Source organism: Myotis yumanensis, unplaced genomic scaffold (assembly GCF_028538775.1).
Source record: "Myotis yumanensis isolate MYYU_CA2020_CCGP unplaced genomic scaffold, mMyoYum1.0.hap1 SCAF_18, whole genome shotgun sequence".
NCBI lineage: Eukaryota > Metazoa > Chordata > Mammalia > Chiroptera > Vespertilionidae > Myotis > Myotis yumanensis.
This window is the reverse complement of record NW_027223769.1, coordinates 17,915,476-17,930,992: the sequence shown is the minus strand read 5'-3', so window position 1 is coordinate 17,930,992 and position 15,517 is coordinate 17,915,476. Positions and strand designations below refer to the sequence as shown.

General features: G+C 44.6%; 1 pseudogene; it reads right to left on the bottom strand.

Annotated features, from left to right (window-relative positions):
* Positions 1-15,517, bottom strand: part of LOC138997345 (polycystin-1-like protein 2) — a 63,070-nt pseudogene continuing 47,553 nt past the window's right edge.

Below are 15,517 nucleotides of genomic sequence, written 5' to 3'. Positions count from 1 at the left end.
CTAGCACTGAGAAGCCTTTGCTTCCAAGGAGACCAGTCTTGAAGTTTTCCCAAAGGAGCCACTCACTGCAATGGAGTAAGCCAGGAGCATAATAAGGATGACGACGATAAAGCCTGAAATATCTCCCTAGGCACGGTGTAGAGCTGATGTGATCATGTTCATTTTGGGGTTTAACCTGAGCGGATGCCAAAGTTTCGCCGTGGACAGCAGTACCAGGAAGGCAATGATGTAGCCAAGGGCAGGGTCAGCTGTGGCTGTCTCACTGAAACTGATCCCCCTTTGGGACCAAGAAGGAAGATTGGGTCTCAGAGACTGTATACAGCTCAGCCAGAGTTCATCTGGACTCAGTTCAGCCCAGGATTAGACTTATCTCAGAGGCCACCACTTCCTACAACAGGTCTGGGGAACAGCTGTCCCAATCCCCCCAGCCAGGTAATGATGAGATGGTGATGCTGAGGATGATGGTGATGATGATGATGAAGGAGATAGAGATGACAGTGACGATGATGATGGTGATGAGGATGATGAGGATAATTATGATAGGGATAGTGATGGTGATGGTGGTCATGGGGCCTCAGTAGTTAGTTCGTGAGGCCGTTACCTAGCAGTCTTGGTTAATGGCTGCAGAGCTATAGAAAAATGACAAAGGAGGGATCCTCCCCAGGTCAAGAGGACAAAGATGAGGGAGTACTATGAACCTCCCCTCCTGGTTCGGGGTCACTAGATGCCACTTTCTCCTGTTTGAATGTCCCTATTGTCCTTACATTTGAAGGAGGGATGGAAATACCCTCCAGTTGCTGTGCTAAGTGAGGGCCTAATGAACTTTACTAGTAATTGCATTGTGTCATCTGACTGAAAACCACCGGATGAGGGAGTATGCTGTCTTCCTTTACAGGTAAGGACAGAGAGTTGGCATAAGGTCACACAGCTAGCGACATAATTAGAGGCATAACTGGTGGTGGAAGAATGACAGTTGGAATCCAGGTGTGTCTGATTCCAAACTCCAGGTTCTTCCCCTATTCCACCCTGCCGTTCATGCCGCTCTCATGCCTTTGCACTCTAAATTCAGTCTTATTGTTGGTGTGTCATTAAAAATGGCATAGATCTATATTTAATGACATAGATGGGAATAGTCTATAGAACAAAATTATATGACCTCAAGTTTTTAAAAGCATTTCATATACATATATAATGCCCTAGTGAAAGTCTTCCTTCTACCTAATCTCCTGCCTTCTAGAACTTTCCTCCCTTTTTTGAGCAAACTGGGGCGGCTTGTATGGATGGTGGCTTCCTCCTTCGGCTCCTGCAGCACCTTGTTCCTCCCCCTTTTAAAACACCCAACCTTCTCTCATGTCATCTAATTGTTCATATATGTGGAACTAATAACCATGTAAGCCCTCGTTTATGATGGCAATTAGCTCTAATTAAAGCAGTGAGCTCAAACTCATGTACATTTTAGAAAAAAACAGGAAAACATTAAAAATACTGGTGCTGGGGCTCTGTCCCTGGACATCCCGATTTAGTAGGCCTGGGCATCAGGGTTGAATCATTCCCCTGAGTGATTCTGCTGATGAGCTAGGCCTGAGAACCATTGGGTTAAAGGGAGACTATGAATATGAAGCATATAATTTGGTCTTAAAAAGTACTTTTAAAATTCAGGACCTAACTACAAAATGGTTTATCTCTTTCAACAAGAAAACAAAATTTGCAAGTTTCTGAAATAAACACAAACTTTGGTTATTTGACCAATCAAAATACAACTGAGGGTTTCCTATAATGCCAAACTTAACTATACTCAGGCTTCTCTCAAAAGTGGCAGATTACTTTTGTTTCCTGACACTCAGTGTAAAGAAGAGTACTCTCTTGCTGTAAAATTGTTTTATAATCCATCTAATCAAGAAACCAGTCTGTGTGAATGTCAAAAAAGAACATGTTTAGATCATTGTAAGGGATCATAAAGCATGGCTAGTGTGGGGACAGTGCTGGTACAACAATCACACTGGCTGCCAATAATCCCAGTCATGCGTGACCTAAAACAGACTCACCATTGTCCCTTCCTAGAACTCAGGCTTTGTTCTCTAAGCAGGAGTAGACAGAGTTTTAATGTAAAGGGCCAGATGGCACATATTTGAGGCCCTGTGGGCCAGTTTCCGTCCCAGTGACTTAACCCAGTTTAGCAGGAAAGCAGCCATAGATAACACATAAATGAATGAGTGAGGTAGTGTTCCAATAAACATAACTTACAAAAACAGGTGGTGGGCTGGATTTAGCTCCCGTGTCATCTTTTGCAGACCCCTTCAAAAGCTAAACCATCTTTAAGTTTTTAAAATAACTGTTCTGCATAAGGTTTACAATCAACTTAAATAAAAATAAAAGTACTTCTGATAACTTTTGAGCTCAAAGAATTTTTATGGACAGGGGCTTTTAGAGAGGGTAGCGTTTTTGTTGTATATTTGGTGTGGCAACATGGGTGTGGCACAAAGTAGAACTCAATTTGGGTTTGTTGAATGAGTGAGACATTCTAGAGTGGAGGTTAGGAGTGTAGAGTTCAAATTCTGGGCCTTGAGTTTCCTTGCTGTGTGACCTTGCACAAACAATTTAATCTCTCTGAGCCTCAATTTTCTCATCTGTGAAAAAGGGATGTTGATAATATCTCAAAAGTTTCATAAAGGTGGAAGTAGATGATTTTAAGGTGGTGTCATTATGACTGTGTATGGCATCCAACAATAACTCAATAAATGTTAGCTCTATCTATAAAATCAGTGAGTCAAGAAACGCAATGGTTCAAAGTAAAAACTGGGATGCTGGAGACATACAAGGTAGGTTTAAATTACTTCTCTGCCACTTTTTAGCTGTGTGACCTTGGGGAAGTCATATTATCTCTCTGAATGTCAAGTTCTTTATTTATAAAATGGGGTAATGATAACATTTACCTCCATCAGTTCTCATGAGGATCTGATTGGTTAGGGCATCCTGCCTAGCACAAAGTGGACACTGGGTAAATGGTAGCAGATGTAGGTTGATGACACAAATACTTGAAAAAACCCTGCTCAGCAGGCTGAGAGGGATCTTAACAGAGTCACTGGGTCCTCTGTTTAGTAAGATTTGCAAAAGATCCTGTTTTATTTTGTCTTAGAGTCTTCAGACCACAAACCTAAATCTAAGCGATAGCTATAGCTAATTTTTAGAGTGGCCCTTTATCCTCTGGGGGTCAACACAATTTTAAAGGCCCCCTTTCAACCCTGAGCCACAGAGAGCTGGAGGAAGCAGGGCCAGAGGTGGGACCTGGGACTGAGGCAGAGCCACCAACTCCTCCCCTTGTTTCCGATATCACTGGATGTCTCGCTCCGCTAGGATGGCCCTCTTCACAAACACTGCCAGGGCACTCCAGCTGGCCAGGATGATGGCCAACTCCAGAAGGTTCCACTTGCTCGAAGTTTATATTTTATGCTCAAGGAAATGAGGAGCATTGATGTTTCTACCTGAAGGAGTAACATTATCAAACTTGTAGTATTATCAAACTTCCAAAAGGATCATTCCCAGACCACCATTTGCTCTGGAGCTCTGGCACTGGGGGGCTGGGCCCTAGCCCAGAGGGAGGGGAGGGTTTATCTTCTGGAACACTGCAGATGGGTTCACAGGCAAATGCCCACCCAGGGCGCTGGTCTCCAGGGTCAGAGTGATGATGCAGAACAGGTTGACGTTGGCATTGTAGACAGTGAACTCCACAAACACAGCTCTGGTCAGGCTGTCCAGCCAGGTGTTGTCAAAGAGATACTGGAGAATTCTGCGGGAAGAAGGGCATTTAGGAGCATCTATTCCCTAAGTGGCTCCCTGTCCCCTCAGCCCTGGGGAGGAGGCCAGGGCTTTCTGTTGAAACTACTCCCTCTGTTTTGCTCCCTGGGCCACCAGGCCTTAGGGCTGCTCCTGGGAGTGGTCCCAGTTTCTCATTCCATGGTGTAATGTGTTGGCACCAGTGTTTCCTAAATGTTATAGCAGAGGTTCTCAAAGTGGAGTCCCCAGACTGGCAGCATTGGCATTGGCATCATTTGGAGACTTGTTAGAAATGCAGATTCTCAGCCCCCACCGAGACCTCAGGAATCAGAAATGAGAGGGATGGAGCCTGAGGATCTGTGCTTGATGAGCCCTTTAGGGGATTATGATGCTTTGTAAAGTTTGGGGACTGTGGTGTTAGAGGAGCCACATAAGACATCAGGGGCTTAGGCAGGAGCACCTGCAGCTGCCGATGTTCATCTTGGGCTGGCAACTCCCATGAGACCAGTTCCTAGAGATCTGCCTGCTCATGTGGTGGAAAGGGCATGTGCTGGAGGGATCTTAAATCCGAACTGCCCTGTGGCAAGTTAATAACGTCTCTAGGCCTCAGTTTCCTCATCTACTGTACAATGGTGTTAACACCAGCGTCAGAATCATTGTGAACAGAAAATGGAATGGGTGTGTGTATGTGTGCAAAGTAATGATAGCTTTTATTACTTAGAACAATAATGATGGGACTGTTTTAAAATGTGCCCTGTTCCTGTGTGTCTGCATCTTGCTTGGTACATTGAAGCAAGGAGAGAGTATCAGTTATTCCAAGTGGTAGGAAAAGACCTCAATCTGAAATAGACTGTTTTGGGCCTATCCTTAATCTCAGAGGACACCTGCCAGTTCTCTTAGGGGTTTGTTACCTGTGTTGTAGGCAGGATGGGGGCCCTGCCATCATAAACAACCTCAGTGTTGTAATAATACAGAGTCAGAGACTGGGGCTACACAGCTAATAGGAGCAGTGCCAGGGTTTTAATCTAGGGCTCTCTGACTCTAGAATGCACTGGGAGAGGCAGTCTGCATGGGCCCTGACCGTCCCTGTGCTGGGTGTTCCAGAAATGCTAGGCCCTGGCTGAGCTTCACCCAAGCCATTTCTCAGGGCTGTGTTTGCAGTGGACAACCTTGAGGGATGAGGTGGCATTTTTGTTTGGACAAACAGCAGGCTTCTGCCACTGTGAAAACTGTGAACACTTCCGAGCTCACTGTTTCTCTTTGGTCCTGCAACTCACAGCAAATGCAAATATCCACCATGGCCCTTTGGCAGGGAACTGACTCAAACTACCACGAAGCTCTGCTACAAGCTTTTGCTGTAATAAAGTCCTTTGTCTCTAACTCAGGAGTCTCATGTCTTCTGCCAACATCCATGAAACAGTAGCATATAGACCCTGTATGATTCTTTGTAAGGTTAAGCCTTAACCACTCTCACTTGCCTGGTGGACAGCTCTGTGTAAGTGTGAGCTGTCCATCCCTGCATTAGACTGAGATCACCAGGCTGAGAATGCTGAAGGGGCACTTCCCTTCCAACTCCGAGACTGCAGTTTCCAGGGTCCTGAAAAATATGACCTGAATGATTCTGAATCCCCCACAATGACATAAATGACATGCTCGGCTCTGTTTTGAAGCCTGCACAAGACAGGCAGAACTGGACTCCAGCAAATGTCTTTCCTCAGCTCCACATGGATCAAGTTAGCCTTACCTTGCTGCACTTTGGCGATTGGTGCCCAAGGGGAGCAGGTAACCTCCTCCCTGGTACACAGTGAGTTTGCCTCAGATGGGATACCCTTGGTGCTGGCTCTGGCTCTGGTACTGCCAAGCCTGGGAGAAGCCATTGCTGCTATTGAGGCTGGAGGCATTCCAGTGTTCCCCATAGTCTGACAGGTCTTCAACATCCAGGGAATATGGTGCATGGCACCCATCGAGAGAAGTCCACAACCGGGGAGCAAGATGGCAAGAGTTTTCCCGGACTCTCACTTGGCGAATCTGAGCACTGCCAACCAGTTTGGAGTTCCCGTCAGTGATGAAACCTGAATATCGATAATAAGTTAAGTAAGCATGAGTAAATCAAGTAAGCAAAATTATATTAGCACATTCCAAGCTTCCTGGCCTGGATGCTAATGTAAGTTTCAGTGTACCCATTGTGGAGACAGCCAAGAGAAGTTCATGGCTAATCACAGGCTCCACCATCTCCCCACCCAGGACATGGTCTACTTCCTGCCTAATTTTAGGGAATAGCACCCTCACCACCCAATCATCAATCTGGAGACCATCTGTACCTTTTTCCTCAACACCCTCATCGTAATGGTCAACAAGACCATCAATTCTACCTCTTCATTGTTGTCTTCATCCATCCTTGTCTCTCCATCTCTCCTGTCCCTTAGCCTTGCATCAGCTGCATTATTTCTCCCCAGCATACTAACTTACCCACCCTGTACTCCAAATTCCACATTTCCAGAATGATCCTTTTGGAAGTTTGATAATACTACAAGTTTGATAATGTTACTCCTTCGGGTAGAAACATCAATGCTCCTCATTTCCTTGAGCATAAAATATAAACTTCGAGCCCTAATCGGTTTGGCTCAGTGGATAGAGTGTCGGCCTGCGGACTGAAGGGTCCCAGGTTTGATTCCAGTCAAGGGCATGTACCTGGGTTGCGGGCACATCCCTAGCAGGGAGTGTGCAGGAGGCAGCTGATCGATGTTTCTCTCTCATCGATGTTTTTAACTCTCTATCCCTCTCCCTTCCTCTCTGTAAAAAATCAATAAAATATATTTAAAAAAAATATATATATATATAAACTTCGAGACCTTTCCTGATCTGGCCCCCATTTCTCTCTTCTGCTTTGCTTCTCACTGGTACTCAACTCCTACCCAACACTGCAGCCACACAACACTTGGTAATTCTGAGAATTTGCCATGCCTCATATTTTCTAATGCTCCTTCTGCCCGGGACACCATTTCCACCTAGGAGATTCATGCTCAGTTACTTCTCATTTAAGAAGTTCTCCACTTTGCATCAGGAGAGGGTTAGGGCCCTTCTCTGTGTACACACAGTCGTCTGAGTGTTTCTCCTTTAAAGCATATGGTCCTAAGGCTGTTGTTGACAGAGACCCACACTTGTTCCTAGAAAGAACAGTGCACCAGGTGGCTGACACAGGTCCTGGGGCAAGGGGACTATACCTGGGTGATGACTATACAGGTTTTGTACAAAGGTGGTGTTGGCCCACATGAAGAACTCCTGGAAGCCCAGGACAGCTGAAAAGCCTTGGGTGAAGCTATGCTTAAGGTGTCTGTTGAAGTGGTAGGCACTGGGGTCCCTCTGTCCATAGGCCACCAGCATCCACAGGAAGCCCAGGTATGCTGGGAAAGGAAGCACAGCCCCTGGTCAGGCAGAGTCCCCATTCCCATCAAGCCCAGGAAGGAAACAGAATGGCACATGGGATCAGAACTATTGAGGTTTTGTAGACCAATTATTCACCTCTCTGATGACAATGGAACTGATTTTTATAGACACAACAGAAAGAAAGAGTGCACAGATCATGAATCTCCTGCTAGGTTCAAATCCTGGCTCTGTCACTTTCTATCTATATGCCCTTTCCAAGTGATTTAACCCTCTGTGCCTTACTTTCCTCATCGATGAAATGGGGATAATAACTATATTATACAGGGTCGTGATAAAGAAGTCAAGAAATTAATATTTACGAAGCACTTAAAATAGTGTCTGCTCAAGTTCATGTTATATAAGTGTTTCCTAAATAGAATTTTTTAAAAATGGGGCATCTGCCATGTTGTAATGCTGGGGATAGAGTGATGAAGATGACAGATGTGTTCCTTGCCCTCATGGAGCTCACCTGTCTTGTAGGAGACTGGTGAGTGTGATGTAAGGGCCAAAGAAGGTACAAAGATTTAGTTTAGGAGGTCAGATATCAGAATCATGTGGGGAATGAGGAGCCTTACTGAATCAGAATCTCGGGGTCAGGGCCTGGGAATCTGCATCATGGAAACCTCTTCCTGCGATGACTTCTCAGGGCTTTTGCCCACACACCCTTGGAACTCTTCATTCTGCACATGCTACTACTCCTGCACAAGCCTCCCTGCTCTCTGCTTTGGCCAGGATCATGATCAGCCAGTGGGAAGGCAGGCCAGGAGTGCTGCAAGGCCTGTATTCTCCTCAGGAGCAGCCTTCACCAGTGACCTAGTGGGTGACAACTTGGGGGTGTGTACTACATGCTCCCACTGAGGTCCCCAGCAGGACTGAGCCCCAGTTGTCCACATGGAAACCACTCATCACCCCAGTTGCCACTGGCTTTCTTCTCTCCCCCCTGCACTTTCCCTTTCCCTACCAATGTTCCCCATAATCACCTCCCAAACCAACCATATGTACCCAAATCTGCATGTGGGGAACCCAGTCTAAGATATACATAGGCTTTAAAGCTTTTGGTCAGAGGAAGCCTGCCTGAAGATATAATAGTCTTTGAGCTGAGAATGAAAGAATAAGAGGACTTAGCGATAAGAAAATGTAGGGAGGAGGGATAAGCACATTCTAGCAGACTAGATGGAACAGCCTGGGCAAAGGCCTGGGGTCGGGAGCGGGCACGGCGTCCCAGGAGCTGTAGAATCCTGTGTCACTGGAGCTCAGGGCACAAGGGGCCGAGAGAGGTGACCTGCTGTGGATGGAGCCACAGTGAGGAGTTTGATCTGAAGGGCCATTGAAAGAATTTAAGTGTTGGGCAGAAGCTGGAGTGAGCTAATATCTTGGGAAAATGTCCAAGATGCAGTGTGGGGCTCATCTGAGGTTGCACAGTTCCTTTTCAAGTCTGTGTTGAGAACCAGCCAAGTGGGAAGATTGCTCATGGGTAATCTTGGCTGCCTACCCAAGATTTCTCTGATTAGGGCAAATGCTTTCTGTTCCTTGAGGTGGGTGGTTTTCCTCTTCTCAATGTTGGCAGCCAGAGGCGGCTGGTAGACATCCTTTCTGCTGTTTCTTCGTACTTGGTACAAGGTGGAGGGGTCTGTGAAAGCAGAACACAAGGACAGTTCCCCCATGGGCAGACGAATCAGGCTTTACATTTGCAACCAGGTACAGCTAGGATTCACAGTTCCTCCTTTGTGGGACCCAACACTGCCCTCCATGCTCTGCCATGCTATTCCAGTGCCCAGAACTCCATCCCTTTTTCTTCATGTGGGGAATTCTCCTGGTACTAAAAATGAATGCCTTCCCCTCCCTGAAGGGTTACTTACTCCTGGATGCCATCTTCCTTGCATTCCTGGATTCTAAGATGGATCCCATCACTTTCAAAACTTTGAAGAATGGAAGAATGAGGGTAACTAGTATTTCAAAGTCCTGTCATGTCTAATTCCAGCATCTTTTTCAGACCACATTATTTAGATATAATTTTCATAAATCCACCCATTGGAAGTCTACAATTCAATGATTTTAGTAAATTCAAAACAATCCAATTTTAGAACATTTTCATCACCCCCAGAAGGTTCCCTCATGTCCCATTGAAGTCAGTTCCCACTTTCACTCTATTTCCACCCTGAGCCCCATTAATTTGCTTTCTGCCTCTATAAGCTTTTCCTTTTCAAGGTATTTCATATAAATGGAATCATATGTACCTAGTTTCTTGTATCTGGCATCTTTCAATTTTTGGAGTTCATCCATGTTGTTGTATATATTAGCAGTTAGTTTATTTTTATTGTTGAGTAGTATTCCATTGTATGGATATACTACCTTTGTTTTTCCATTCACCCATTGATGGATATTTAGATTGTTTCTAGTTTTGGCTAATATGAATAATGCTGCTTTGAACATTCAAGTACAGGTGTTTGTGTGGACATATATTTTTATTTCTCTTGGGTAGATTCTTTGGAGTGGCCAAATACCTTTTGGCTATTTCAAATGAAGCAAAGCTGCTATGAACATTTGGCCACAGGTTCCTATGTGAATATAAGTCTTTGTTTCTCTTGGATAAATGCCTAAGAGTCCAATTGCTGGAGCATATGGTAAGTCTGTTTTTAGATTTTAAAGGAACTGCCAAACTGTTTTCCAGAGTGGCTATACCATTTTATGTTACCACCAGCAATGCATGAACGCTCCAGTTACTCTTCATCCTTGTCAGCCTTTGGTGATACCACTTTTTTTCACATTAGCCATTCTGGTAGGGGTGTATTAGCCCAACTATTTTTTTTTTTAATCCATTCCCTTCTGTACACCCTCACTGCCAGCACATGTCATCTCTTGTCTGGACCATTTTGATGTTCTTCCTTCTGGCCTCCCCACTTCCACTTTTAACATAATACCTCTGTTCTCCAAGAGTAGCCACAGTAATCTTTCTAAAATCACAAATAGGCCATGTTGCTCTCCTATTTAAAACACTTTGAAACCCTAACATTGACCCAGATCCTACAAGGCCCTTGAGTGACCCGCTCCCCACTCACCTCTCTGCCCTCATCTTGAACCATTCTCCCCCCAATCCCAAATGATTCACCCACACTGTCAATAAATGCTATAAAATGACAAGCTGCATATCACCTCAGGGCCTTCGCACATTTCCAATGTATAATCCCTCCTGGCCCCCATCTTCCAGGAGCCAGCTTAGGTACCACCTCAGCAGAGAGGCCTGCTCTCTCTTATTCTCCCACACCTAGTTCTCATCACAATTCACACTTATATGTCTACTTGTGCATTTAATTATTTAATGTGTCTCCCCACATGGGCTGTTCATTGCGAGGGCAGCAACCTGTTCCATCTTGTCAATGCTGTGTTGCCTGGGGCTGGGGTGGGAGTAGAGATTGACTTCAAATGGGCAAGAGGTAATCTGGGGTGATGAAGCTTTTCCAAGTCTTAATTGTGGTGATGGTTGCACAACTCTATAAATTACTAAAATCAATGAATTATAAATTACAAGTAGATTTCATATAAATTATGTTCCCAGACCATCACACTGTCTGGCACACAGCAAGTACTCCCTGAATAATTGCCAAAGGAATAACTTAATGAATATTTAATTAGTCTGGAGGGTGGCCTCTCCTTGGAGAAAAATTACTCTTGTCTTAGGAAGAAGATTTTAATGGACCTTTGGATTTGCAAAGCCAAAACCCTAATTTAGAATGGAAGAATACAGGCCAGTGTGGGTAAAAACTATACCTCATAATGATGTAGATACATGGGATTTTGTTAGTTCCTGTTTTATTTTCCCTGAAGCTCAAGATAACTGCATAGACTATAAGAGTGTTGATTCTGTTCTGTTTGCTTGTTTGCTTTTGTAATTCTCTTATTGTCAGCACCCTCAGGAGTTTCTATTGGGAAGTGAGAAATCAGGTTGGGGGAACGGGTCTGGTCATGGGGCTCCTCCAACAGGGCTCATCTTGACTATGTTCTAGTAAAACTACAAAAATAGGGGTTGGGCTAGATTCGGGCCCCTGGCTATGGTTTGCAGGTCTTTTTCCTAGAATTCTAACTTATAGCTATCTTTGCAGCCCACCCACATGCTTTTGTGTATGTGTGTGTGTGTGTTTTCATTCTAAAGACCAGGGAGCTGAGCCTTAGAGAAGAAAGCTGCTTGATTGAGATTCACAGAGAATGATAGCACAGAGCATGGCCCCAGATGTGCCTCGAATGGCCAAGGAGTCATGCTTAGGTGTCAGATAGAAAGGCCCAGTAGAGAAGGAATAAGATTGCTCAAGCGACAGTGGAGTCACTTCTTCTGGATGGTTTGGGGATGTTTCACCAGTCAGGGGAGAAGAGCAGATGGGGCGCAAAGATCTGAGGCCTGGACCACTCACCCAGTGGTTGGGCTCTCTAGGGCTTTCTCAGCTTTGTCAGATTCCAGGCCCCTGCCTGCACCATTACCTGGGCTGGACAAATATCCCGGGAGAGAGGCCATAGGTTCCTCTTCGTCCTCCACGCTCTTTAAGACCAGTGCAAAGAAGGCAGCAAACCCCAGCACCTGGAAAATACCCATGGTGAACTCCAAGCCCAAGTTGGAAACTATCAACTACTGGTCTGAGAGAGGGTGGGACTGGGGCCACTTTTATATCCTTGTCCCAGGAGCCATACCCTGGGGAAGTCAGGTAGGAACTAGCCCATCCTCTGTAGAGAGGGCACATGTCTATGAAGGGTGAGGGCCAGGGCTTGCAGGCACCTGGCTTATACTCCAGTGTGGTGAGTTAAGCTTCCCTCCTCCCTTTCTTCCTGTATTAAGTGATTAGCCCTTATACTATCTCTGATGTAAGGATTCAGAACAGGCCTCGCCAATAAGTTTCTTTGGCATGTGAATTGTTTTGAGTTGAGGGAATCAAGGCCCTGCAAGCTCATGAGCAATTTTTACCTCTCTCTTAAGTAATTTAAATTAGGGACCTTGCCTATAGTAAGAGTTATTACAGTTTTTATGACCTATTTGTAGGGCAAGGTAAACTAATTGCTGAACACCTGCTGTTATCATCCTGCAATGACCTTCCTCCCCTCTGAAGCCCCAAGGTGATTCTTAGCTCAGAGTGTCATAAATATCTCATTTTCCCTCTCTGTCTTTGAACCTCTCATGTATGTGGGTTCTCTGACTCCTTCATGTATATCAGGTTCCCATTCATATGTGTGTATTAAATTTGGTTATTTCCTCTTGTTAATCTGTCTCATGTAGATTTAACTCTTAGACCAGCTGAAAGCATCCTGAGGGTAGAGGAAAGTTTATTCCTCCCCAACAGTACTGCAGTACACAAGCATAATAGGATTGTGTGGTCTGATTAGAAACAGAAAGGCCCAGGACTTTGTTCTTAAAATTCTCAGACTAGGTTGGGGGAGGTGTCAGGAACTGTTGAAATCTTCTGACAAAGGCTGTTCATGACAAGGCAGAGGGCCAAGGGGAGGAAATGGGGTAGGGGATTTGGTGAGTCTCACAGGCGTAAAGACTCACTGAAAATGCCCCCTCCTTTCTTTAGCTTCCCCTAACCACCCCCACACAGTACTCGTACCACCTGATTTTTTTCCAGGGAAAGCTGTGACCTCGAACTCCAGGCCAGGGCTCAGTATTTCTTCTACTCTGACAGTAACTTTACATTTCAGAAATAGGATTGCATCTTCCAATAGTTGACTTGGGTTTTTTATCAGAAGGTCAAATTCCTGTAAATTGCTGGCCTGTTTTACAAGTAAAAGCATCTTAGAATTGAGGAAATTTGGTGTTATTCCTATTTATATATATAGTCTAGGGCAGGATGCTTATGACCTTAACTATTACTACTACTACTAATACTACTACTACTTCTTTTCTTTTATGATTTTAGAGAGAGGAAAGAAGAGGGAAAGATAGAAACTTCAATGAGAGAGAATCATTGATCGGCTGCCTCCTGTACCCTGCCTACTGGAGATTTCGCCCACAACCTAGGCATGTGCCCTGACTGGGAATCAAATCATGACCTCTTGATTCATAGGTTTACACTTAACCATTGAGCATCACTGGCTGGATGACCTTACCTTCTTCTTATTTTTTAAAAAAATATCCTTTCTATGATATTTTGTTTTTATTTTTGTTAATCCTCACCCAAGGATATTTTTCCATTGATTTTTAGGGTGAGTGGAAGAGAGGGAAAGACAGAGAGAAACATCGATGTGAGAGAAACACATCAATTGGTTGCCTCCTGCATGAGCCCTGACCAGGGGCTGGGCCAGGGAGGAACCTGCAACCAAGGTACATGCTCTTGACTAGAATCAAACCTGGGACCCTTTGGCCTGAAGTCCGATGCTCCATCCACTGAGCCAAACCAGCTAAGGCTGACCTTAACTTCTAACTTCATGTTTTCTCATCTATAAAATGGAGGCAAGGTCCTTCCTGAGGGTGATTGTGATGATGAAATGCCAGCATCTCAGGAAACCACTAAGCCTGGCCCAGAGTGAGTGGCCAAAAGCTTGGGTCATCATGGTACTCATCTTCATTATTGTTCCTGCCCTGGGACCTGCACAGAGGTGGTGTTCCATGCAGTTTTGTTGAACAAATAGATGAAGGAACAGCTGAGGTTAGAACAAGGCAGCTGGCAGGAGAGAAAGTAAGGGGTCCTGACCTTCAGGGGCTGGGTGACAAACACACTCTCTACAAAGGAGACAGCCATGGAGATGAGCCACCTGAGGGAGCTCGTCTTCCCGTAGTGCAAGCCATATAGCATGGTGAAGAAGGCTGCCACACCGCTGGTGGCTGCCACACTGCTGGTGGCGTCTACCAGGAGCCAGCCCACCAGGACACACCACCAGGGCAGGCCTTGAGGGGGCTTGCTTGATCTCAGGGAGCTGTAATAGAAAGTGGATATAGTCAGGTGACACCACCCACTGGGGTTCAAGTTCAAATCCAACTCCATCCCATTAGCTGAGTGACCTTGGCCAAGCTTGTTAACCTTAGCCAAGCTCCCTGACTTCTTAGACCCTCAATTTTCTCTTCTATATCTTGTATCCACTTCAAAGGGCTATTCTATATTCTACCCAGTATACATATTGTAAAAATAATATCAGCAGAACCACTTCAAAATTGAGTCAGAGTTACCATCCCAGAGGAACTGCCTTGCACATCCTACTCCTCTATCCTTTGGAATGTTAAAACAGGGCAAAATTACCTTTGGTCTAGGCCAGTGGTTCTCAACCTTCCTAATGCCGCGAGCCTTTAATAGAGTTCCTCATGTTGTGGTGACCCCCAACCATAAAATTATTTTTGTTGCTACTTCATAACTGTAATTTTGCTATTGTTATGAATCGTAATGTAAATATCTGATATGCAGGATATATTTTCATTGTTACAAATTGAACATAATTAAAGCATAGTGATTAATCACAAAAACAATATGTAATTATATATGTGTTTTTTAAATTTATTTATTTATTTTAAATTTTGTTTTATTGCTTAAAGTATTACAAAGAGTATTACATATGTCTCCTTTTTTTCCCCCCTTGACATCCCTCCGGCCTCCCCTACCCCCCAGTGTCTGTGTCCATTGGTTATGCTTATATGCATGCATATAAGTCCTTCAGTTGATCTCTTATCCCCCCACCCCCACCCCCGCAACCCTCCCTGGCCTTCCCGCTGTAGTTCAACAGTCTGTTCGATGCTGCTCTGCCTCTGTATCTATTTTTGTTCATCAGTTTATAATGGTCTTTATTATCCATAAATGAGTGAGATCATGTGGTATTTTTCTTTCATTGACTGGCTTATTTCACTTAGCATAATGCTCTCCAATTCCATCCATGCTGTTGTAAATGGTAAGAATTCCTTCTTTTTTACAGCAGCATAGTATTCCATCGTGTAGATGTACCACAGTTTTCTAATCCATTCATCTGCTGATAGGCACTTAGGTTGTTTCCAAATCTTAGCTATGGTGAATTGTGCTGCTATGAACATAGGGGTACATATATATCCTTTTTGATTCGTGTTTCTGGTTTCTTGGGATATATTCCTTGAAGTGGGATTGCTGGGTCAAATGGGAGTTCCATTTTTAACTTTTTGAGGAAACTCCACACTGTCTTCCATAGTGGCTGCACCAGTCTGCATTCCCACCAGCAGTGCACAAATATTCCCTTTTCTCCGCATCCTCTCCAGCACTTGTCATTTGTTGATTTGTTGATGATAGCCATTCTGACAGGTGTGAGATGGTACCTCATTGTTGTTTTGATTTGCATCTCTCAAATAATTAGTGACTTTGAGCATGTTTTCATATTTCTC